The following is a 17,392-nucleotide window of genomic DNA, read 5'->3' as shown; positions in this document are numbered from 1 at the left end:
TTGTACTATTGTATAGTAATAATGTATTGTTCTGACCTGTTCTGTTTTAGCTGAGATATCTACTAGAAGAGCATCACAAGCCTCTGATTTTGTTTGACAGCCACTTGTTGTACTTCTAATTTCTCGTTCATCACTTTAATCTGATCAGCCGCTTCAATGAGCTTAGAAAGACCACTACTGAGACGTTGACACTATATGAAATAGAAATGGACACATAGAAGGACAAATAAATGGACATTGTACCTGATCTTGCACAGACTTGTCTTTCTCTTGTAATAGTTTAGTATATGTGCTAATAAAATCTAAATAATTCTTTGGAGTGACATGATTAACACGACGTAGTTTCTCTTGAAATTCTTTACTATATTTTTACTGACAGAGAGATGTACATGAACGACATGTTCTACAACACGATCTCTATATTCATCTGGTATTTTATCATTCTATAAAACAACAAATTATAAGAAGCACTGAATGTATCATTTAATAGGACATCTTTTAATATAGTGTAATCTCCTCCTTACCTCTGCTAAGAACTGACTAGCTACTGCATGTAATGCTTGTCTGGCCATGCAGTAAACCAATCAATGGATGTGTTATTGACCAAGCCGGGGAAGTTTACGGCATCTAGTACGTAGGGTCTCACCTACTGGTGACATACACAGGACAATGTGGAGGTTATTGGAACACTTCTTTATGAAGTATGACCAACAGCTCTCTCTTGTTGGAGGCAGTCCTGCCTTCTGAGCTTCATCACGTACCTATGTGCATGAAAGACTAACTTGTAATGTTGTGATAATGGAGTATTACTTGTCCAATGATAGTTTCTTTCTCATCATCAGGAAACAGAGCTGGTACCATACCTGATGTTAACATGTTATTGATCAGTTCAAGGAATCCCTCCTGAGCCACATGACCATCAGTGAATAGGAAGACAGTCTAGAGAGAGAGAGAGAGAGAGAGAGAGAGAGAGAGAGAGAGAGAGAGAGAGAGAGAGAGAGAGAGAGAGAGCAATAAACAATTTGACAACGTTAAAGATTATTTACTTTCTTATTTTCTATTCCTAGTTTATGATAGAGGGTCTTAAGATCTTCTCGGAACTCCTCCTCTCCATATCCACGGCTCAAAGTGATCTCAAACAAGTCACACCCAGCTGCAAAGGCTGCTAATCTCGCTACACTTTGTCGACCACTCCCACCAACTCCTACAAGTAGGGCGTGGCCTTGATCCATTCTAATAACTCGATGTACTCTTGTTAAATGTTCCAGAGCATCATCAAACAAAAACTAAATTCATTGAATTGTTTTTGTTCATTGTATTCCTCTAATATCTGTAGAATAAAAACAATAACAGAAATTAATCACTTAAATACTTCATTAAACAGTCTAGATTATCAGGTGGACTAACTCCACCAATAAATGTAATAATAATAATAATACATGTAATAGTTAACAATGTGCTAATCAAACAATGGAGACTATCCATTAGTATGTTATATTTTTAATCTTCCTACAATCATTTTTATTGACCACAATCCAACCTTTTTAGTGTTATCGTCCTTAAACCAATCCCTTAAACCAATCTCTCTGACCATTATCTTCCCCAAATCAATCCTTCATTTTACTATTTCAGTGTAAGTCATTCTTCTTGATTATTTATGTAATAACACAGACAACCCAAGTTATTTAATAGGTACTATGAAATTATGAATGTCATTAATAGAAAAAACACTTCACGACATACAGCTTCCTTCCACATAGCTACTACTAATACTATGAATTAATATACTAATATACCAATGTACCAATTAACTAATGTACTAATGTACTAATGTACTATTGTACTAATGTACCTCATCAAATAGTCCCTTGGCTGCATCATAGTCCTGTATATCTTCATATAGACGTGGTTGATCAGATTGTAAAGCAGTACGATAATCACCAAACAATAATGGATCATGTAATGCTTTCTCCATATGATCTGGTAAATATTCTTGAAGTAACTCACCAATATGATCCTAATATAAGTAATATAGAACATTAATAATAAGACTAGTAATATTACTTTAACTAATGTCCTATCTTTATCATTAGTTAGTCTGTCATAGACACACGATGACATTCATTACGCCACACTCGAACTAGACTATCAGGATTATCAAACCGGTCTGGTGTGATCAATGAAAGACCATGGTAAATACGAGACAGATCACGGAGATTAAAAATATAATGAAACTTAGAAGGAGTGGGTGGTAGATCTCGTACTATTCTATTATATAACTCCAGTGTAGCTGTAGTAATAGTCTCAGAGAGATCTTGAAGACCTGAGACAAGAAACAAAGGATAAGACAATCTGTACAATAAACTATATAGTATATAGGTACTTTATATTGTATATTATATGATAGTACTTTTCTTAAATGGTTTGAGGTAGCCAGCTAGGATGGAGGAGTAAATTTTAAACAGTGACTCAGGAGAAGGGAACGTCACATTATATGTACTGAACAATGAGATAAAACGTGGGTCAACTTCATTACGACCTCCACCAGCCTATAGTGTGTGTGGATGACATTACTTAAACTAGTACTAAAGATACCTTGCCCATAGCAGCAACAAAGCCAATGTCTTTAAAAGACTTCCAATTCAAATCTTTACCTCTGTCATACATACCACCTTTCTCTAAGAACAATTTAAGTAATGCTATTGGCTGTTGTGTACCATAAGTATCGACCTAGAGAGAAAGAAAGAGAGAGAGAGAGAGAGTTTAACTTCTAATTGATATGATGATATATTTTACCTGTGGCATGTTCATGTCATCAATGAATACAATTAATCGTTTGCCGGGGGGAGGACCAAATGTATCTTTAGTTCTCTTCTCAACATTAGCCTCTAAGTTACGCTGGACATCCATACTTGTAGTACGTGATGAGAAATTAATATTAAGTAACAACTATATACAATAAAAAGAAATGATAAAAGACTTACATTATCTTTAACATACTGTTTGATCAGGATTAAGATGACGTAGAAAGTTTTGAGTAGTTGCAGTTTTTGATGTACCCGTTTCCCCAACCAGTACAACAGGTCGATGTATTTTGACCATTAATTCCACTAACCAAGTGTTACGTACAGTGTCCACTGTAGGGACAAGGATCTCATTAAATTTACAACCAACTTGGTGATCATATTCAGGAACTTTTTGAGCCCAAGGTACCCACTTGAGTTCTTCAGTATCAAAATAATACTCATACAATGTAGGATAATGAATAGGGATCTCCCCGGACCAGCAGATGCATTCTCTCCTGGTATTTCAGTCATGTTAGCAAGTTCTTAACATAGGCATCAAACTTAATTCTACTCTCTTCAATGAGGGTTGCTCCTAGTGACCAGTAAAGTGACGTGAGAAAATAACACTCTAGCACAGCAGATCCTATACCAAGGGAACTACCACCCTCCTCTTTAGAGGTGTCACTGATGAAGTGGAAGTAAGACATCAAGCATATAGCATAACTGGGTCACCTAGTAAATATAAAATAACAAGCTAGCAGTCTGAACTCTTAATGATCCATCTGTCCAGTGTTTCATCCTTCCATCCATCCATCCTTTTGTCCATGTATCCATTCTTAGATATATCCATTCATCCATTATTACTAGGTTTAAATAGTATAGTATCTTATTTCTCTCCTCCATCTTGTATTCCTTCTATACAGGTTTAGAAATATATAAAGACGTTGGAATTTTCCTATCATTCTCTCCAGGTAATGAATCACCCAACGTAACCAATATGGTTCAAACCAAGGGTTCTTAGGATCAACAAAATCCATACCACAACGAGAAACTGTAGCTGGTGAGGCATACTTGAGATTCCCTTCAATAATATCAAGATATTACATTAAGTACTAAAGAACTTTTATTAATATATTGCATAAAGCTACGTTGTATCAACTGAGCTTATATCAAACTTATATATATATGTATGTGAGGTATAAGCCTCCTCGCACCAAGCATCTTAAAATAGTCCAAAGCGTAAACCAAAAACTATAAATAGGTTCATAACCAATGGTTCTTAGGATCGTAACCAAATACCAATTACCATTAATGAATATTGCAACATGCGAGATTAAAAAACAGTGTAGCCACACATTCAATAAATATCATATATTGATGAATAAACATTCATTGGATATATATATATACACAGTAAACAACAGCAATAAATATCATATGTATGTCATGCAAATTATTAATAAGAACATGTCGTTATTTAGTGGTTTATTTCAATCAGTTTATATATAATCACTGTACCTCTACTAATAGAGCACAGTGCTTTTGTAGAACGATTCTTTCTCCATTAGCTAAATGTTAGTAGTTTATTGTCATCCATAACAGAGTTCATATTCTCTACCCACAGAGCGTCAACATCACCATCAAATAAAATATATTTACGCTCTTTTTTATCAGTTGGTTTATTAATTTCTCTAAAGATATTAGAGAGAAGACATCAGTCCAGTCTCTTGTGATAGGATCTAGAATACCATACAATTCTATAACTGTACATGCTTTGGGATTCATTGTATAGAGTTTAGTATGGAGACCAAGTCTAAAGGAGAGAGAGATAGATATTATACATACACACCATATATATATCAGGTAAGTACTTGGTCTGTGCTTGAGCTAATGTGTTAATGACAACACTCTTTCCTCCCCCAGTTGGTCCACTATCATTGTAGTATGACGAGTTAACATTGTCTCATACATCTGAAACTACTTTGTCCACCTATGTGTAATGGAAATATGAACGTCTCTCTCTCTCTCTCTCTCTCTCACTGATGAGGTAGTAAAATGTACTTGTTATCTTGAAGGACACCTTCTACAGCATCATTAAAGTTAGGATAACGTACACGAGGACAGTCCAGTCCAGGGAATAGATCAGATATCAATCCAAGAAATAAAGGAACATCTTCAACACAAACTTAGGAAGATTCATATCACGCAATGCTCTCATTAGTACCACATCCTAGAAGAGAGAGAGATTATAAAGTTTGATACACAAAGTATTTATATGAACAGACCTCATTAAGATCAGGAGATCCTCGTTTTAATTCTCCAGCCATTACCAGAACAGCTTTCAAAGCTCTCAGTCCAAAATCATAATGATGTTGACGTGACAACTGCCCTTAGCTAACTTATATAATACTGTCATTTTCTTAGCAAGTACTTTAGCCATTAAAAATCCTTCAGAAAACAGCATGATCTCGCAGATTTGTTCTAAGTCTGGTACAATAACAACCACAGGACGAAACAGTGCTTTAACACTTTCAGGTAATTCAGTACGTCCAGCATAACCTGGGTTCATAGTAATGAAGATACCAACCCTAGAATCAAGTGAGATCTCAACACCTTCAAACTATAAGATAGTAGAAGAGGAGGAAGTAATCTAGTTTAGTGGACACATATTCACCTGGAATTTCTTATGTTTGTTAATAAGTGCATTTTGTATTGTTTAATTTGTGTAGATATAACTGATAATACTGAGATATCAATACGATTAAATTCATCAAAACAACCCCATGCTCCACATTGACATAAACCAGAATAGATCTACCAACAGCCTGGAATATAAGAAACAGTTATATTATCTTATGAATTATTCATAATGATAATACTTCACCTTATAATCCATACCTCTCCACAATTAGTGACTACACAAAGTAAAGCAAGTGCTTTAGCTAAATCTTTTATGTCTCTGTCTTCCGGTACCAGCAGGACCAGCTGGGGTCCTCCTAAATGCATAGAGAGAGCCTACATAAGAGAGAGAAAAAGATTTGATTGATTTGCTTTATTCAAGTGAGTTGTACAAGTAAATAATAATTACATGTGTTATTTATAATCCCTAAAAGTATTCAAGACTAAAGCTTCATTGATTTTGGCAAACTAAACTTCCTGATAATTTCATTGGTCATCTATGAGCTAATTAATAGAATTCATTAGTACAATTTATTATATAATGGCAAAATATATTGGTATTTTAAAGATACTAGACATGTCACAAAACAAACATCTAAGTGCTCGACTTGATAGCTTAGAAAAAGAATTCGAGGGGACGAGAGACAATCTAAACTGAAGTTATGGAATGTGTTCCCAAACAAAATGATGATGTTTCATGTGTCTGTAAACTTAATACAGAAAGAAATGCTAAAATTAAAGAAGATGCTTTAAAGGCAGAAAAGAAAGGCAAAGTTTGCATCAAAGGTTGTTATATTTTAGACAGCAGATACATGAACAAGAGTCCCAAAGGGTGAATCAAGAAATAGAAGATCTTCAGCAAATGAGGGGAGATGTTCAATGGAAAATGCAGAAGGATTGAAGATCTCCAACAGAAGATGCAAAAGATGAAGATCTCCAACAGAAGGTGCAAAATTGAAGATTTCCAACAAAAGATTCCAAAGAAGTTGCAAATATCGAAGATTCCAAAAGCCAAAAGATATGAAAAATGAAGGAAGAGATTGAAGTATCTCCAACAGAAGGTGCAAAATATTAAAGTAGAAGAGCTCCAACAAAAAAGAGATCACATGAAAATATTGATCGCAACAGATATCCAGATAACAACAATGAAGGAAGAGATTGAAGATCTCAGACAACAGATGAGTGCCAAAAATGAAGGAAGCGATGAAGATCTCAAAGAAAAGCCACATGAGATTGTAGATATCCAACAAATGAAGAAAAAAATTGAAGATCTCCAACAGAAGGTGCAAAATATTGAAGATCTCCAAAAAAAGCCACATGAGATTGCAGATTTTCAACAAATGAAGGAAGAAGATCTGAAAGAGATATCAAACAAAAGATCTCCATGAGATTGATTGCAGATATCCAACAAATGAAGGAAGAGATCGAAGATCTGAATGAACATAATGGAAGAATCAGACAAAAAGTCACATGAAATCGCAGATTTCCAACAAATGAAGAAAGAGATTTAAGATCTCAAAGAAGGTGCAAACAAGACATCTGTAAATGAGATCTTAGAAATAGGGGAAGGATTGAAGATCTAAACAAAATCACATGGAAAGCATATTTCCAACAGAAGAAAGAAAAGCAAATGTTTGCAAGCTGCAGGTAGATAAATAATGTTTCGAAAGTTTTTAGAAAAGAGAAGCACAAGAAAGAAAAGCTTCAAAAAGATTTACAACAACGGAGATAACAATGCCAAGCAGAAAAGCAAGAAAAGGAAAGATGAGTAAGGAGCAAGAAAGAGCTAGCTCGAAAAGCAAGCTTTGAAGAGGAAGAGAACAACATGAAGAAATAAATACAGAATCTAAAAGGAAAAAAATTGCTCTGACAGAATATTCTAAGTTCATTGATGAGTTAGTTATAGTCCCTTATTAAACAAATAGAAGTCTTCATAAAGTGGAAATAAAAAGATGGAAACTGAAGCTGAACAAACAAAAAGTCAAATGGAAAATTGAAGCAGGTCAGAAAGACTTGAAAGCTGTAGCGGAACTTGAAGATAATTTCAAAAGAGATTATTAGCTGAAGCTAATGGTTCAGATGCAAACAAGTCAGAAGTAAAAGACAAACTTGAAGAGAAGTACATAGAATAATCCGTGTAATGACATCTGTTACAAGATGTGCCAAAAGATGATGAAAATAATCGTAATGAAAAATAAAAAAAACCAATAAAAAATGGTAATACAGTAGTGTTTGCTACATTTTCTTTTTTTGTATGCTGTTATGCCAGTCCACAAATTGTATGGCTGATTGTACACTGTATATTTACTTCATTACTGTAAAGGAAAACTATTTTAAAAAGGTGTAATCTGGAAATGTATTGATAAAGCAATACTCAACATTTGTTGTTGTGATGCTGAAGGCAACGAATAAAAAAGCCACTGTGCAAAAATTGCTTACACATGAAAAACTATCATTTAATCTATTGCTGTGATGCTGAACAGACTAAAAATTGTAGAAACTAATCTTTTCCAGTTCTAGATTCTATGTAACTTGTCTTTTTCAAAACTGTAGTACTACCGAAATACATTTCTGGGTGAGATATTTGTCAGACACAGTGCTACATGGGCTGATGCATGACTGAATATAATTACCTGTGTTAATGTAAGATATATCCTATCAGTAAGTGGTGTAATAACTAGACGTCCATTTAATCCCATATATTCATAACCATAACCAAATGATCCAGTACATTGTCTAACTAATAACTCATCAGGTTCTGTTCCCAATAAAACCTCAACTGACTCTCCCACTCAAACTCTCGGGCATCCATAATACTAGAGAAATAGACAGATAGTATACATGTAGCAATAAAATAAGTACATGTAAGTCTTACCTGTACTCTTACAAATCGGTCAATAATATCTCTATTATGTACATCCACAATAAGTACTGAGTTAACTTTCTTACGATCATTTTTACTCAATTGTGATCTCACCTACAAGAGAGAGAGAGAGAGAGAGTAGAGAGAGGAGAGAGAGAGAGAGAGAGAGACTAAAGATATTGTTTGTGTTAGATAGATATGGTCATTACCTGAACAACAAGATCATCAATTTGTGTGTGTAGTTTTTTTAGAATAGTTTTTCATAGCCATTTTGTCTCCTTTCTTTACTTTACGAAATACATCCTCTACTTCCCACGTCCACCATACTTGGTTTGCAGCTAAGATCACCATACCTTGATAGAGATACATCCACTCCACTCTAGAGAGAGAGAGAGAGAGAGAGAGAGAGAGAGAGAAAGCCATTATAAGAATAACATCTATTGTAGAACTATCTAAAACTATTACTTGTTTTCTGGTCACAATAATAAAAATAGACTCTTTAGTAATAATTCTATTAGTTCTTCTCATTTCATTTAATACTCCAGTCATCCAATCCTCAACACGACCCTCAGCAACTATTCCAGTACGATATTCCATCTCCTCTCCTTCACTAGAGATCATAGCTGAGGCCAATGGTTCATTATGTGGGACCAGTAATAAATCGTAAACTAGATATGTTATCAAACATCTAGAGGAATATGAGGAAAATAATAGTACCGCTCAATTGATATAAATGTAGTTAGTAAAATTTAGTACAGAAATGAAAAGAATAATGGTTATGATATCATTGAAGATACAGACTGACACAGACAGGGGCTACCTTTATCATATGTTCCTGTACACAAGTACATTCATGGCTGCCAAGAATAGAGAGTAGTAATTCATCATCAGAGATAAAGAAGAAACGTGGAAAGGCATTTCTTTTACTGTCAAGATAGTCATTTAAACTTTTCTGACATTTCTCAAGACCAGTACTCAACATTTCTAGATCTTGAAGTCTATTTTGAGCATGACATGCATCATAAACAAGTGGACGTTTAGAAGTCTCCTGCATTATCTGAACAAGTAAAACAACATGAGAATTAACAAAAAAATTTGAACTGCTACAAGTATATATATGAGGGGATAATCCTATAACACATGTATATATGTCCACATATAGTATCAAGTTAATGTTATACCTTCTTAAAAGTTTTGTCAATGTTGTCAAATTTCTTAGCCTCTTCAGGAAGTTGTGCTCTAATATCTCCACCAATAAAGATACTCTCTAAATACATCCACTTACGCTGGGACCACCATCCATACCTACATGTACACATACAATACATGTACATCATATGTACATGTACATGTACACACACAATACATGTACATCATATGTAACCTGATTATGACTAGAGATCAATTTTGTTAAAACATCTCACTGAATATATACAAAACTGAAATAGTTTTGTATACTACAGTTTACTACATATACACAACAAACACATTGTACACTGGACACTAAATTATAGATCTCAGTTGAAAACAATTATTTTGAGGATTTGAATACAAAATTTATTTAATGTCCTTTCAAAAAAGAACTGCTCACATTTCAAGTATTTTCATATAATTGTATTGACAGAAACCGTTCCCTTATGATATATAGATATAACCTACTTACATCAACTACTTCACTGATATGTGATAATGACTTCTCCCATTTCTGAACTTTTTCTAAGAATGGTCCTACAAATCTAGAGGCAGGACATGCTTTGTAAATTCATAGCATTGTCATCTAAAGTGAGTACAATCTCCTCCACTGAACCCAAAATAGCTCCACGTTCTTGAGTACCCTTCATGTACCTACAAAATATTTATCACTAGATATTGAAGGTCATTTTATTTGGCCTTACTTATGTACAGTGAATTCCATGGATTGCCATGTTGAGACAACTCATTGAGTCCTTCTCTATACTTAATCTTTATTAGCTGAGGCTACAATATCGGAGATGGTATCTGCAAGTTATGAAGCTCCATAGCAAATAAGTTCTGTAATGTGAATGTCTCTGGATTCATATCAAAGTTCTTGCCAGTCATCTCCATTAATTTCTGCCAATGTCTGAATACAAAGACACAGAGGTATAATTTAAAATCATAGCTACATGAACACATTTAATATTTTACATGTATATGACGTACTACTGACCTCTCTCTGAGGGCGTCATTTTTGAGGTCAGCAAAAAGAGGAATAGAGTCTTAAATGCTCTCATTTTCTCTTCCAGTACTTGACATATGATCATAGCTTTGATCTCCTTTGGTAATTTACGTAATTGTCTCATAAACTCCTCTATACCATCAGTGAGTTTGACTATGTCTAGATTAGCCCACAATGTATCTGACCACTCCTCACGTGCACCCTAAACATAGGGATGAGGATAGCAGTATGGGAATGGAATATCTTACTTTTTTGCTTCATAGATTCCAAATACTTTTGTTACATTCTTTAACTCTTTATCAATTTCTAACATAGCCAGGATACATTGTAATTGTTAAATCAAATAACTTCTCAGCATTTGTTAACTCTTGTCGTTGTGTTTCTCCATTTCTGCATACTGAGACTGAAATAGTTTCAATAACTGTACACCTTATAAGGAGAGACATGAGATATAGAGGTACAATAATATTAGTATATAGGTACCTTATCTAAATCAGTTCCTACAGTGGATGGTCCTTCAGTTTTAAATTATCACTGAACTCATTACATTGTGTCATAAACTCTGTCACTTGTTCTTGAGTGATGACAGTAAACTTCTTCTTAACAGAAATTAGTTTACGATCCACCATCTTGGCTTCTCTAAACAGATCTGTCCACACTTGTCCAATATTTTGAGCCATTTCTCTCTCGTCTTCAGGGACAGGGATATTATACACAGCAAGGGTACGATATCTCTCTTGGATATCACGATAACGCATTTCAACATCAAGAGACATTGATCTAATACTAGCCATACTCCAAGAACAAATTTGAGTTCTTCAAGAGTTTTAGGAGAACATTTCAAATCATTAGAGAGACCCTGTAATAATATAATAAAAACAATTTATTAACTCATTTATAATTTTACTCTAGTTCAGTTTTCAACACTAACAAACTCTCTCTAGCTGAGTCATTTAAAATTTTTCAAAAGAGAGGATCCATTGACGAGCAGTGTCCTGTAAACTATGATTCAATGGTCCAAGATGAAGGAGCACAAACTCAACTTCTTTCTCAAGAGGTTGTTGACTGACATCATTTTGTATGTATTTATGATACATTGTATTCTATCATCAAAATCAATAACTGTTGGTCGTCTCTGAGCAAATTTCTCCACTTGAATATTCTAAATAAATCCAATTATTAAAATAATAACAGGGACAGTGTATAATTTACCCTTTGTCCTCTCCATAGCAGTCGATATTTCTTCCAACGTTCAATATACTGTACAATATTACTTACACACAATTAGTATGGTGTCTCTGACAACACACCACCATTTTATTAACTTCAGGATGTTGTACGACATCTGTGAAGAATGTGAATGTCCTTGGTTCATCTTCACCTGGTACTTGCTTTGGTTGAGCCTTGATACAAGAACCATCTAACCATCGAGGGAACTTCTTAGTACTAGAACAGAGAGAGAGAGAGAGAGAAAGAGAGAGAGAGAGAGAGAGAGAGAGAGAGAGAGAGGAGAGAGAGAGAGAGAGAGAGAGAGAGAGAGAGAAATGAATCAACATATTTAGATTATATTTCTTTCTGTACCTTTCCACAATTTCTCTCATTGCATTCATCATAATCTTACAGAGTTCATTAGCATGTGGGTGAAGCACAATCTCAGGAGCTGAGAGAAGTGTCTCAACAGTGAATAATGGTTGACCTGAAATCAGCTGGTTCTGATAATATATTAAGTTAGTGACAATCATCTAATAAAAGAATACAAACTATATATAGAATTGTAATAGGACAATGAATTCTTACTTTTACTAAAGAGTCAAACATTCTTTTTTCCCAATACAAGTAGTACTGTCTGAGACGAGGGGATTGTCCTGTGTTACTCTGAACAACCAGTCCCTCTACTTTTATAACAGAGGACCAATCCCATGATATTTACGTACTAAAGCATTAATAACTTGAGTACGATGTACCTCAACAAACTCAAAGAACTCCTGAATAAATTATAACATAAAATCACTAACTGATGTACCTATGTACTATTTTACTAATGTACTTTGTAAGTTTGTACCTATGTACATGAACCAATGTACATATATACAATGTACCCATATACACTAACTGATAAACCTATGTACCAATATACTTGTGTACCTATGTATATAGATACATATGTACCTATGTACCAATATACTTGTGTACCAATGAACCAATGTTCCTGTGTATCTATGTACATATGTATCCATGTACCTTAGCTTCAGGTAGATCACAGCCTGGTTTAGAAGGTGGTTTCTTAAACAGCTTAACAGACCCAATAAGTTGAAGTCTTTCTTCAATATCTCCAGCATTTTTCTGTACTTGATTTACTAGTGACTCAAATTTAGTGATAGCTTGTTCACAACGAGAGACATAATCCTGTACACCAAGTGAGTTCCAGTTTAATCTCTTTGTACCAGGTTTTAAAACACGCTGTAAGTTCTTCACATGATCACCTAGCAATTCACTCTACAGAAAGAAGAGTCAGTATTAAAAGAGATACAAACCTCTTAAAAAATATAACCAGTCTATTGCAATAAAAAATATCAAAACTATTTAAAATTTAATAAAGCGACATATTACAGGAGCTAACTAAAACATTATAATACCTCAGCTGTTGTAAGTAGAGCTATTGCATAATGATATCGCTGTAAGCAACGACTGAGAGAGTCTTGAAAAGCTACAAACTTGTCCTCTTGAAGAGCCACACTTCGAGCTAGCTCAGGAATAGGATAGCCAAGTTTTTCAAGATATTTTGCTTCAGCAATCACTCAGCTAATTCAGGATCAAAATTGACAACAATTTCACAGTTATTTGGTAGAGCTAGAATGAGAACAATATAGAATTATATTACATTGTATACAGTATACCTGAAGGTAATGTCATTATATGATCAGCTCTTGAACCACTACGAGACAAGTCTCTCGATATTGGAGTTGAGTTTCATCACTTCTGGTATAGCTAAGAGTGGTTTTCTTCAACACATAGGGAGACTGCTATTAACTGACTCTGTCCATTCTTTATAGAGTCCATCTTCGTACTCTTTAATAGAACGAGCTACAGCTAAGTAACGTTTACTAGCCTACATGATGATGGAGTTATTGATGTAACTTAATACAACTTACTGATTTTCCAGCCTCACTATCTATTAGTTCTTTCATGGTTTGGAATCTTAAGACTGTTTGTTTAATTCTGAGGAAGAGTGAGTGTGACCAGCTTATAGCTCCAGCGACTGGGGGTTGGTACGAGAGATAGGAGGAGCATCTTTGTGTGTAACAAAGAGTTGATTGATGTTATCAACTTCACGTTCGAATTGAGTTAAAATCTCATTGAATTTCTTCATCATCATGTAGCATTAATTGAATCACGAGAACGAATGTTCTTAAAATTGTGCAGCATATCAAATGCACCCTCTGCTGATCTTAGACTTTGAAATGACTGGTTGATAAAACTAGACCATATGAGAAACATATATAACAAGATCTATACTAACTACAAAGTCTATATCTCTCTTAGCTCTCTCAGTTATGTCTTACCTTGTCGCTTCTGACTCTATTATTTCTACTTCTCTTTGAAACCAACCCATTGTGTTCTTCCAGTCTTGTCGATGTTCTTGTTGGTAGGGTTCAAACTTGACATTTTCAATATTGACAACAAGGTTGTCAACTTTTTCCAGGACCTTTTCAATCTGTGCATGATCTCCAGTAACTGCTTTTAATTCGGCACCAAATATATTGTGAAACTCCTCAATAGTCTAACAAAGAATAATATTATTATAATTTACTGTAACTATTATTGTATTGTGCAGTGTTTACCAGTTTTACTTTTAATGTACTTACTTGTGCTACATTGTGAATATCACTACAGATCTGGGCAATGTAGTCGGAGTGATCGAAGAGTCTCTTACGATCAAACTCCCATCTAGCGTCACGTCCAGATTGTTCTATCTTCTTCCTGACGTCCATGTAAGACTGTTTCCAAGTGTCCAAAGTTGCTTTAGCCTCAGATGACTTCAATTTAATTTGAGACAATGATTCTCTACAAGAGAAAGCAAATATACAAACTGTTGTTATGCTCTAACATTCTTACTTGAATATTGATCTCACATCAATCACACGAGCTACTCGCTCACAAAGTTCCCACGCTATTCTCTCCATTAAAGGGACCATCCTTTCATCAGTATTGTAATGACGTGAAATCACCCAAACCATCCTCAGAGAATTCATCATGGCAGGGATGGTATCAATAACAGCTGCAAAGCTAGCTCCATGAGCTAAATTTTTGAAGTGTCTCTCTAATGTCATAAGAAACTTGACATTGTCTTTTGCCTCAACATAGTACTTGTTAAGATCAACTCGTGTAATTTCAAAGGTTGAATGAGAGGCTGAACCTGCTGCCTTTAAGACAGCAAGAATGCCTTGAGCTAAAGGAACTTGCAGTTGAAGATAGAGAGCATTTAATGAGGAGTTTCGTTCTTTCCAAATTCTATCTCTGCTAGTGGACCATTACCTTGAGGGTACTTTTTGAACTGTTCCTCTAATGTTATAGAAATGACACGTGACCATCCATCAACTGCTACCTCAAGTTGAGATATTAAGGAGTCATCTCTCGCTAAAACTTGAGGGTCAATGGTCAGATCAATTTCTGGAATCTCCAATTTAATTTCTCCTTCAACTTGTTGAATGGTTTGATGGATTTGTGATGAAAACTTTGAATATTAATCAACAGCTCGTCTCGTAGGAGTAACTTTGATCCTGCCTGACTCGGTGGTTGTGCTCTCCCTTCATATTCTCCTTGTCCATCTTGTAATTCCTGTGGTTTGTCTTCAGCACTTTTCTGTCCAGTAGCCATTAGTAATGGAGTGTAGATATGTTTTAGGACACGTTCCAGTGTATGTAGTGGTTTGAAAGATATGGTACCAGTCTCAAAATATTTTGGCAATGTTTTATTAGCTTCATCCATACTGGAAGGAATAGGAATGGGACCTTGAGAGTTTCGTAAAAAGAGAATCCTGTTGTATGAACAGCTTCTGGAAGGTGCTTCAAACAGAGATAGAGCTGAGTTTCTTTAACAATACGTTTAACTTTAGTCTGAGGAAAATAAGAAAACCTTGTAATGTCATTTGATATAAAGGCAACAATGACACATATTAAGTTTCAATATACATGTACATGTAGTTTTTTTAAAACAGATTGTGTATTTCTACATTAAATTTGTATGTCCAGATGGATGTATTAATGGTACCTTCTTGATTACTGGTGCAGGTGCTGTCGTGTCTTCTTGTTCTCCATTATTGTCATTATCAGAGTCACCTAGTGTAATAGATATAATAAACTACAATAATGACATATTATATAGTAAACATCTACAAGGTCCTGGTACAAGGAGTGTTTTATATTCTTGTACTATCACTGTAAACAATAAACAATAGAGTACATGATAAAGGGCTATATAAAGAGAGACAATTTGTTACTACATACCACTTTTAGCTCCACTGGCATCCTCTAGTTTCTCAGTGCTACCACTGGACTCTACACCACTTGCTGTCTCATCTCCTTCTCCTTCCAGACCTCCTTCAGCTTCTTTGACTAACTGCTCTACCCTCAGTTGGTCTAAAGAAGATACCTCAATGGCTGCTAGATTAAGAGATCAAACTGACCTTCTTCAACTTCTTCCTCTCTCTCTACTTCAGAGACAAGAGAGTAAAAGATCAAAGCACCAGGAGACACTCATTGGTCTGGTCTAGAGCTTCCATGAGTAATTTATGTGGTTGGCCATTCTCTCTTGACAGCAGTTCATGAAAGACTCTGTCCTCGGGCAAGTTGAGGCCTACTACTACTCTTTCTTTCATCCAACTAATTCTCAAATCTTCCATTATTGAAAAAGAAATGGGAGACTGACGATACAAGAAACAAGTAGTAAGGTTAGCTAAGTTTTGAGGTTGCCATGGTAACCTCGCCTTTGGCGCTTTATTAGAATAATATTTTTTATAGAAGGTATAGAGCAAATCTCTCATAAGGGGAGAGTGTAACTGGTTTGGAATGTGACACCTGTAACGTCTCAGTTGAGATTGGCAAGAGAGGAGAAAAAATAGGAAAAAGTGGTACTTAAGCAATACAAAGAGAGAATTTGATTAAGTAAATTTGATAAGGGTACTTAAATAGTAGTGCACTATTCGAAGAAAAAGACTAAGGATACAAGAAACTTAAGATTACCTCACTAGTTGTTTCTTGTATCCTAGTCCTTTTCTCGAATAGTGCACTACTATTGTATCCTAGTCTTTTTCTTCGAATAGTGCACTACTATTTTAAGTACCCTTAAGTTTTGCAGTTGCTATGGTGACCTCACTATAATCGTAGAAGGAAAGAGGGGTGTGAGGTAAGATTCTAGTTTGGAACGTGACACCTGTAACATGTCAGTTGAGAGACGCAAGAGAGAGGAGAAAAATAGGAAAAAAATGGTACTCAAGTGTTTGTCAAATTGAGTCTCAAATAAACCAAACATATGATTGTGGGTAGTATGAATTAACATTAGAGGAACTACGACAAGTTAGCTGTGGACAGTAGTTTGTGGAATTTAAGAAACACCTAACTTGGGTGTGGCTTCACATCTTAAATATTCTTTACAGTTTGGATTTTGTGTTTTCATTATGCTTCTTACTTATGATATTTCAGAGCTTTTTTTGCTACTTTAGAGAGACTTGTGCAATTGATTGTTAATAATATCCAAACTTATGCATGATGTCATATAGTTAATAATATCCAAATTATGCATGATGTCATATAATGGTGGAATGCAAAGAATGCCATTCAGTTTATATGTCCATAGATCTTAAGAGAT

The 17,392-nt window shown here is 34.9% G+C and overlaps 1 pseudogene; it reads right to left on the bottom strand.

The window, feature by feature from the left end:
- LOC121391557 overlaps positions 1-16,427 on the bottom strand; it is a 38,460-nt pseudogene extending 22,033 nt beyond the window's left edge.
- Positions 16,428-17,392: the final 965 nt, after the last annotated feature.

This window comes from Gigantopelta aegis, unplaced genomic scaffold (genome assembly GCF_016097555.1).
Source record: "Gigantopelta aegis isolate Gae_Host unplaced genomic scaffold, Gae_host_genome ctg2640_pilon_pilon, whole genome shotgun sequence".
In the NCBI taxonomy this organism is placed as follows: domain Eukaryota; kingdom Metazoa; phylum Mollusca; class Gastropoda; order Neomphalida; family Peltospiridae; genus Gigantopelta; species Gigantopelta aegis.
The sequence above is the reverse complement of the archived record's forward strand: the minus strand, read 5'-3'. Positions and strand labels throughout refer to the sequence as shown.